Raw genomic sequence first — 9,088 nt, 5'->3', positions numbered from 1 at the left:
CCCTCACCTCTCTGCTCCGAGCCCGGCGTCCTCCTCCCGCTCTGCTGGCAGCGCGCGCTCCTTCCCGGCCACGGTGCTTAGGGCGCGCGCGCGCTCCCCCCCTCTTAAAGGGGCCGCGCGCGCCGTCCTAAGGAGTCCCCGGCCAATGGCCGGAGGACTTCACCATATATAAGGCACCTCCTCCAAAATGGAGATGCCCGAGCAATGTTGTTGCACTGTTCACTACTCTGCTTCAGCCCTCAGGTCCCGTTGCCAGTTACCTGCCAGTTACCTGCCAGATTCCTGCCAGTTTGCTGTCTGATTCCTGCCTGATAATCCGCTTACCTGCTTGCTAGCCTGAGGTCCGACGGTCTGCCTTCCTACACCTGTCAGTCTGTCTATGGACCAGCTTGCCCGCTCACCTGGGAGCGCACATCTGCTACCTGCCTGCTAGCCTACCTGGAGGCTCCACCGTCACGTGCTGTGACCACCTGCCTGTCCAGAGACTCCTGCCCGCTCATCTGGGAGCGCTCACCTGCTGTCTGTCTGTTGGCCTACCTGGAGGCTCCGCCGTCACGTGCTGTGACCACCTGCTATTCCAGAGACTCTTGCCCGCTCACCTGGGAGCGCTCATCTGCTACCTGCCTGTTAGCCTACCTGGAGGCTCCGCCGTCACATGCTGTGACCACCTGCTTATCCAGAGACTCTCGCCTGCTCACCTGGGAGCATACATCTACCATCTGCCTGCTAGCCTACCTGGAGGCTCTGCCGTCACAGGTCGTACCTACCCTTTACCCAGAGACTGCCCTGGTCACTTGCTGTGGCTCCTGCCCGTTCACCCAGAGACTGTCCCGGTCACTTGCCGTGACCTCCTGCCCGTTCTCCCAGAGACTGTCCCGGTCACTTGCCGTGACCTCCTGCCCGTTCACCCAGAGACTGTCCCGGTCACCTGCTGTGACTGCCTGCCCGTCTTCCCTGGTTGCCACCCGCTCCCTTACAAGGACCGCCCCCTTGTATAGTAGCTCAGAGGTTCCGCCTCCCAGACCCGTTACACTTTGCAGCTGTTATGGGGCTCTTGTGCGGGGGAGAAAGGTGGGCCCTCAGAATCAAATCCTTTGGTGGGCACAATCTGAAACTGCTTCTCAGTGGGAGTTGTATTTCACCACAGCCATATTCTTTGAGTGAAAGGACTGGCATAGAGGGAAACCGTATCTACTCTGGCTGTCATTCCTCCGTCACCAGGTTCTGCCCATTGTCACACATGACCATGCCTAGCTGTATGTTCAGTGGCGAGAGCCACAGATCAGGCTGCTGTGTTACAGCTTTCAACAACTCTGCAGCAGTGGGCGGTTTGTCACCTAAGCGCAGCATTAAGCATCTTATCTGCAACACGGCCTGTTTCCGCTTGGCAGTGCTGCAGTGCTTCCAGCTTGTGACTGATGTGGACATTTTGGAGATGGAGGCCAAACTGGAGGAGGAGGAGGTGCAGGAGCTAAACAATGTGATTACATTGAGGTTACATTGGCGACACTGGTTTTTATACTAAAGAAAGATCCTACTGTATTTTTTTTTTTTTCGTTTTTTTTTTTAAGACAAATGCATTCACCGGGAAATGTAATTTTAACATTTGACAACCTTATCTGGCCATGTGGTGTGTGACACATCATCAGACACATACTGTTTCATTTATGATGGAGGGACTCTGAAAGTCACAAAGCCTATTTTTATAGGGGTAACAGGCGGCCCTTACTATTCTTGAAGGGCCAGCAGTCGGCCCTCGCTATTGTTAGAGAGCCATCAGCTGGCTATGCTTTGTTGTTCCCATTATTAACGAGTGGGTCTCCTATACTGTTATTGCGCATGCAGTGACTGCAAGGGCTGACAAAAATTTGGACGCACATAACCCAATACCACTTTGAAGAGACATAGAGGAGGGTCTCGGTAAAAAAAATGTTCCCGTTATAAAGGAGCGGGTCTCCTATAGTGGTAATGCCGATGCAGTGACTGCAAGGCCAGACAAAATTACAAAATTTGGGAAAAACTCACTACCAATTTAAAGACACACCAGCAGGGCCACAGCAACGACATGTTCCCATTACAAATGAGTTGTTCTGCTATACAGTTATAGAGTATGCAGTGAGTTCAGCGGCTGCCTAAATTAGGGAAAAACCCCAATACCAATTTAAAGAAACATAGAGGTGGGCCTCAGTAATGACATGTTCCCATTACAAAAGGAGCGGTTCTGCTATACAGTTATAGGGTATGCAGTGAGTACAACGGCTGCCACAAATTTGGAGGCACTCCAATGCCCCTTGGAAGAGACGTAGAGGAGGGCCTCATGAAAATATGTTCCCATTATTAGGAAGTGGGTCTCCCATAGTGTTTGCCTATGCAGTGAATGAAAAAGCTGCCAAAAATTTGAAGGCACTCCAATGTCCCTTGGAAGAGATGTAGAGGGCCTCATGACAAAATGTTCCAATTATTAGGAAGTGGGTCTCCTATACTATTTGCCTATGCAGTGAAGCAACGACTGCCAAAAATTTGGAGGAACTCCAATGCCCCTTAGAAGACACGTAGAGGAGGTGATATGATAGATATGGTGGTGAATGATATGGTGATGGAGGATGAGGAGAAGGAGGAGGACAAGAGCAAATAGACAAAATCAGGAAGCGTATACCCATGTGTGGGTGTGAAGAGGTGCATGGGACCTCCCAAAAAAAGACACAGGATATGAGTTTATGTTATGCTGCTATCATTCGGTGGTGTTGAGAAGTCTGGCCCAATCCAGCCCTTGTTCATTTTTATAAGAGTCAGCCTGTCAGAATTTTCAGTTGACAGGCAGATGCGCTTGTCAGTTATAATTCCACCAACGGCACTAAAAACCCGCTCTGGACCTTCAAGGCGTAGAGAGCCAGTTCATGCCACGTGTCCAGCTTGGATACCCAAAAATTATAAGGCACAGAGGAATCACGGAGGACATTGGTACGATTGGCAATCTTCCTAAACTTTGCACTCCTTGTGAGAGTACACCGCACCTCAGGGCTTGTAAGATGGGAGGGTCTGAGAAAACTGTCCCAGAACTTTGACAGCATTCCCCTGCCTCTGCTGGTTTGGAGTTGTGTCTCTCTCCTTGGTTGTCCAGAGAACTGTGACTTTGCCACCAGCGTTTTCAGATGGGAATTTTTTAATAATTCCGCAACATGCCCTATTTTAGTAGACCTGTCCGCCTCGTGAATAAGAGATATAAAGTTCTCCTTGTAGCGTGGGTCTAGAAGTCTCACCAATCAGTAATGACTGTCACCCAAAATTTTGAGAACGCGAAGGTCAAGGGAAAGGCAGCGTAACATAAACCCAGCCATGTGTGCCAGACTGCTAACAGGCAAGACTTCCGTGTCCTCACCAAGAGGACGACTGACCATGCTCTCCTCCTCCTCCCTGTCCTCAGGCCATCCACGCTGAACAGACAGTATGACAGTTTCACTATAGATGGTACTACCTGCACATGAAACTAGCTCCTGTTCTTCCTCCTCCTCCTCTTCCTCATTGTCACCCAATCCACTTTGGGATGAGATGAGGCTGGGCTGTGTGTAATCGCCCTGTATGGTTCCTTCCTCCATCTCATCGTGCTCTGCCTGCAATGCATCCTCTTTGATTGTGAGCAGAGAGCATTTCAGACAGAGAAGCGGTTTGGTGACGCTAATTATGGCATCATCGCCGTTCTGACATCCATGGCCACTCCTGAGGTCTTGTGTCTGGAGTGTTATGTTCTGCTACCAAAGCTAAGGAAAGAGAGGAGATCTGTCCCTACTATAAGACTCAGCTGAATCCCTACGATGTAACAGGGAACCTGATCCTGCGATCAGACCTGCTAAAGTCCTAATCTAGTCTGTACGGCGACCTATAGATGTGGGGAGGGAATCCCTACAAGTACTAAGGACTGGGAGGAATATGGGACACCTCCTAACAGAAATAGTAGCAGACAGACGAACAAACAAAATAGATAGAACATAGAGGTCCGTAGACCAAGCAAACTAACAGAGTTAGATACAGAGCACAGGCTAGCTAGAAAGTAGATATACAATGAAGTCCAGCAAAGCCAGAAGGGCGGAGCAGGACTAAATAGGCCAACAAGGTCATGTGACCAGCAAAGGAAAAAAAACCTAACAGCAAGGTTCTAACAGTACCCCCCCTTCTAAGAGGATCCTCCGGATCCCCTAGGACCAGGCTTATCAGGAAATCTCCTGTGAAACGCTCTGATAAGTCTGGACGCGGAAACATCATCTGACCTCACCCAAGAGTTATCCTCGGGTCCGAAACCTTTCCAGGCCACAAGATACTGCAAACTACCTCTATACCGTCTAGAGTCAAGGATGCGAGAAATTTCATATTCCCCGTCCTCCACCACCGGAGGAACAGAGGCAGAGGCGTCACCATCCGACACAACAGCTTTTTTTAACAGAGAGACATGAAAGACCGGATTAATTCTCCAGGAGGTAGGAACCTCCAACCTAACAGCAGATTGGTTGACAACCTGAAGCACCTTAAAGGGCCCTACAAACTTGGGACCCAATTTCTTAGAAGGAATCCTCAACCGCAGATTCCTAGAGGACAACCAAACCATGTCACCAACAGCGAACAAAACCTCCTGTCGTTTCCTATCAAAGTAGTCTTTGGATTTTCTGTTGGCCTCCTGAAGATTACCACGCACATCCGTCCAAACTCTTTCCAAATCACCGGAAAAATTCTCCTCCTCAGGCACGGCAGATCCCAACTTGGAGAACGACCCAAACGACGGATGTCTCCCAGAACAACAAAAAAAAAGGCGAACAACCAGCAGAAGAAGATGTATGATTGTTCAGAGCAAATTCGGCAAGTGGCAGAAACTCAGACCACCCCTCTTGATTGTCTGCCACAAAACAACGCAAGAACTGCTCAACATCCTGGTTTTTCCTTTCTGTCTGGCCATTAGATTCAGGATGATATCCGGACGAAAACGACAAATGAATTCCCAACCTGTCACAAAAGGCACGCCAAAAACGAGCCACGAACTGAGGACCCCTATCAGAAACAATGTCAGTAGGAACGCCATGAAGTCTGACAATTTCCTTGACAAAGGCCTTAGCGAGAGTTTTAGCGCAGGGCAGTTTGACGAAGGGAACCAAGTGACACATCTTGCTAAAGCGGTCCACGACCACCCAGATGACAGTAAAACCCTCAGAGGGGGGAAGGTCAGTTATAAAGTCCATAGCCAAATGTGTCCAAGGAGCACTGGGGACCTCCAAAGGACAAAGCAACCCCGCAGCAGGAGTATGTGAGGACTTAGATCTAGCACATATAGTACATTGGCGCACCCACTTAATGACTTCCTTCTGCCATCCAGGCCACCAAAAACTGCGACCCACCAGTCTCTTGGTCTCAGAGATTCCGGGATGACCTGCCAACCGAGATTCGTGACACTCAACAAACAAATCTCTCCTAAAGGTCTCAGGCACAAACAACCTCCCATGAGGAGTGTTAGATGGGGCATTCTCCTGAGCTTTAAGAATCTCATCTTCCAAAACGGAGTCTAAAGCAGCTATCACAACACCTTCTTGTAAAATGTTTTCCTCTTTCTCAGCACCGACTATGGGAGAAAAACTGCGAGACAAGGCATCCGCCTTAACATTCTTAGTACCAGGGATGTAAGTAACGGAGAAATTAAACCGCGAGAAAAACAGTGCCCACCTAGCCTGACGGGCATTCAGGCGCTTGGCAGCATCAAGATATATCAGATTTTTATGATCCGTAAGAACCTGAACGGGAAATTCCGCACCTTCCAAGAAGTGGCGCCAGTGTTCAAATGCGAGTTTAATAGCCAATAATTCCCGATTACCAATATCGTAATTCAATTCAGTCTCCGAAAAATTTTTTGAAAAAAAGGCACAGGGATGTAATCCATCCCCGTTATCCTGAGACAATACTGCGCCAACCCCCACAGAGGAAGCATCAACCTCAACCAAAAACGGCCTAGTAACATCAGGCTGCATAAGGATGGGAGCAGAGGTGAACCTCTCCTTGAGATACACAAAAGCTTCAATGGCCTCAGAAGACCACTGAACCGCATCAGCACCTTTCCTGGTGAGATCAGTCAGAGGTTTGACAATACTAGAAAAATTTTTTATGAACTTTCTATAGTAATTGGCGAAACCCAAAAACCTCTGTATCGATTTCAAACCAATAGGCCTAGGCCATTCCTGCACAGCCTGAACCTTAACCGGATCCATCTCAAAACCTTTGCTGGAGATAATGTAGCCCAAAAAACTAATTCTCTGTACAGCGAACTCACATTTCTCCAGCTTAGCAAAAAGCGAATTGTCCATTAATAACTGTAATACCTCACGCACGCTCCGCCAATGAGACTCCAGATCTGGCGAATAAATCAAAATGTCATCCAAATACACAACCACATTTTTACCGATCAAAGGTCTAAGGATGTCATTAATCAGATTCTGAAAAAATGCAGGAGCATTAGTGAGACCAAAAGGCATAACCAGATTCTCAAAATGACCCACAGGAGTGTTAAAAGCAGTCTTCCATTCATCACCCTCCTTCATGCGCAACAGATTGTATGCCCCCTTAAGGTCAATTTTAGAGAACCACTTGGCCCCCAATAACTGGTTAAACAGATCAGGAATCAATGGCAGTGGGTAAGGATTGCGTACCGTAATTTTGTTAATCTCACGAAAATCCAGACAAGGACGTAAACCGCCGTCCTTTTTTTTTACAAAAAAAAATCCAACCGCCACAGGAGACTTAGAGGGCCTAATGTGACCGGCGGCCAAGCTTGTCTGTATGTATTCCTCCAAAGCCTTCCTCTCAGGAATAGTAAGGTTAAATAAACGACTCTTAGGAAGAGTCGCTCCAGGGACAAATTCAATAGAACAATCATAGTCTCTATGGGGAGGCAAAACCTGTGATTCCTTCTCAGAAAAAACTCTCCAAAAATCCTGAATAGGAACAGGCAATTCTCCCCTATCCAAAGCTGCAATACGCCCGTTACAACACTTGTCATAACATTTATGGCTCCAGGATTTAATTTCACTGGTAGACCAATCCAGTACAGGATTGTGAAATTTTAACCAGGGCAAACCCAATATTACTGGAGAAGGCAAGTTATTCAACACTACCAAATCCAATTTCTCATGGTGAACACCATTAATAGTGAGAGGAAATTCACTGACCTTGAGAGTAATATTCTTCAAAGGGGAGCCATCCACAGAAACCACAGCAATGGGGGATGACAAAGGTTCAGGTTTTAAATTGAGTCTTTCCACGAATCCCCCATCAATTACATTCAGTGTAGACCCGCAATCAACAAACACCCGAAATTCCATTAATTTTTCCTGAGCAATCGTGGAAGCAGCTAAAAATATACCCTTGGAATTTAAACAGGCAATACGGGCGTGACTGACCATTTTTTTTTCTTTCTTCATACGAAGCTCACAGCCTTTAATCAAATGACCAGATTTTCCGCAGTAGAAACACAAGCCTTGCGAAAAACGACGGTCTTTTTCTTGAGAGCGAGGTGCCACCGATCCAATCTCCATCGGTTCACCACTGTTAGTACACACATTATCATAACCAGAAGCTGACATAGCAGAGGATTTGCTCTCATTAACCCTAGCACGCAGTCTTCTATCCACCCGTATAGCTAATTGCATAGCCTGTTGCAAATCTTCAGGTGTAGGATAAGCAATTAGCAGGTCTTTAACCCTTTCACTGAGCCCAGCAAGAAATAGACTTTTCAGAGCAGAATCGTTCCACCCTGTTTGAGTGGACCAACGACGAAAATGTGTACAATATTTTTCCACATTACCCGATCCTTGTTTTAGACGTCTCAACTCAGTCTCAGCTGATGCGACACGGTCAGGATCATCATATAATAGTCCCAAAGCAGAAAAAAAACTATCCACTGATCTGAAGCATGAATCACTAGGTTGCAAAGAAAAGGCCCACTCCTGAGGCTCTTTGCGCAAAAGTGACATTATGAACCCTACGCGCTGGGATTCATCCCCAGAGGACTTAGGTCTCAAACGAAAATACAATAAGCAAGCATTTTTAAATGAAAAAAATTCTCGGTGTTCACCAAAAAACAAATCCGGCAAACATACCTTAGGCTCCAAGAAATGTGCTCCAGGACAGTTACTCACGTGCTGACGGAGCTCGGCCACCTCCAGAGAGAGTCCCTGCAGGCGATGAGCCAAATCCTGAACCGACACCATGATGGAACAGAAAAATCTTTCCTTAGAGAATTTGCTGGCTGGACTTACTGTTATGTTCTGCTACCAAAGCTAAGGAAAGAGAGGAGATCTGTCCCTACTATAAGACTCAGCTGAATCCCTACGATGTAACAGGGAACCTGATCCTGCGATCAGACCTGCTAAAGTCCTAATCTAGTCTGTACGGCGACCTATAGATGTGGGGAGGGAATCCCTACAAGTACTAAGGACTGGGAGGAATATGGGACACCTCCTAACAGAAATAGTAGCAGACAGACGAACAAACAAAATAGATAGAACATAGAGGTCCGTAGACCAAGCAAACTAACAGAGTTAGATACAGAGCACAGGCTAGCTAGAAAGTAGATATACAATGAAGTCCAGCAAAGCCAGAAGGGCGGAGCAGGACTAAATAGGCCAACAAGGTCATGTGACCAGCAAAGGAAAAAAAACCTAACAGCAAGGTTCTAACATGGAGTCTGAACTGAACACCGAAGGCCTTGTTGATGCTGGTAGTCAACAACTGCCATCTTCTGCTCACAAATCCTTCCTAACCTCTGCAATGTAGAGATCCAACGCGTAGAGACATCACACACCAGTCTGTGAGTCGGAAGCTGCAAACACTGGTGAAACACGGCAAGGGTGGCGGAAGCTGTAGGTGACTTTCTAAAATGGGCAGACAGGCGGCGTACTTTGACAAGCAGATCCGGCAGCTCAGGGTAGGTTTTGAGAAACCACTGAACCATGAGGTTACGCACATGGGCCAGGCATGGTACGTGTGTGAGCTCACCTCATCTCAGAGCCGCCACCAGGTTCCGGCCATTGTCACACTCGACCATGCCATAACTTCG

This window comes from Phyllobates terribilis, unplaced genomic scaffold, assembly GCF_046119375.1.
Source record: "Phyllobates terribilis strain yellow unplaced genomic scaffold, ASM4611937v1 Scaffold_9__5_contigs__length_417890890, whole genome shotgun sequence".
In the NCBI taxonomy this organism is placed as follows: domain Eukaryota; kingdom Metazoa; phylum Chordata; class Amphibia; order Anura; family Dendrobatidae; genus Phyllobates; species Phyllobates terribilis.
Note: the sequence above shows the minus strand (reverse complement) of the source record.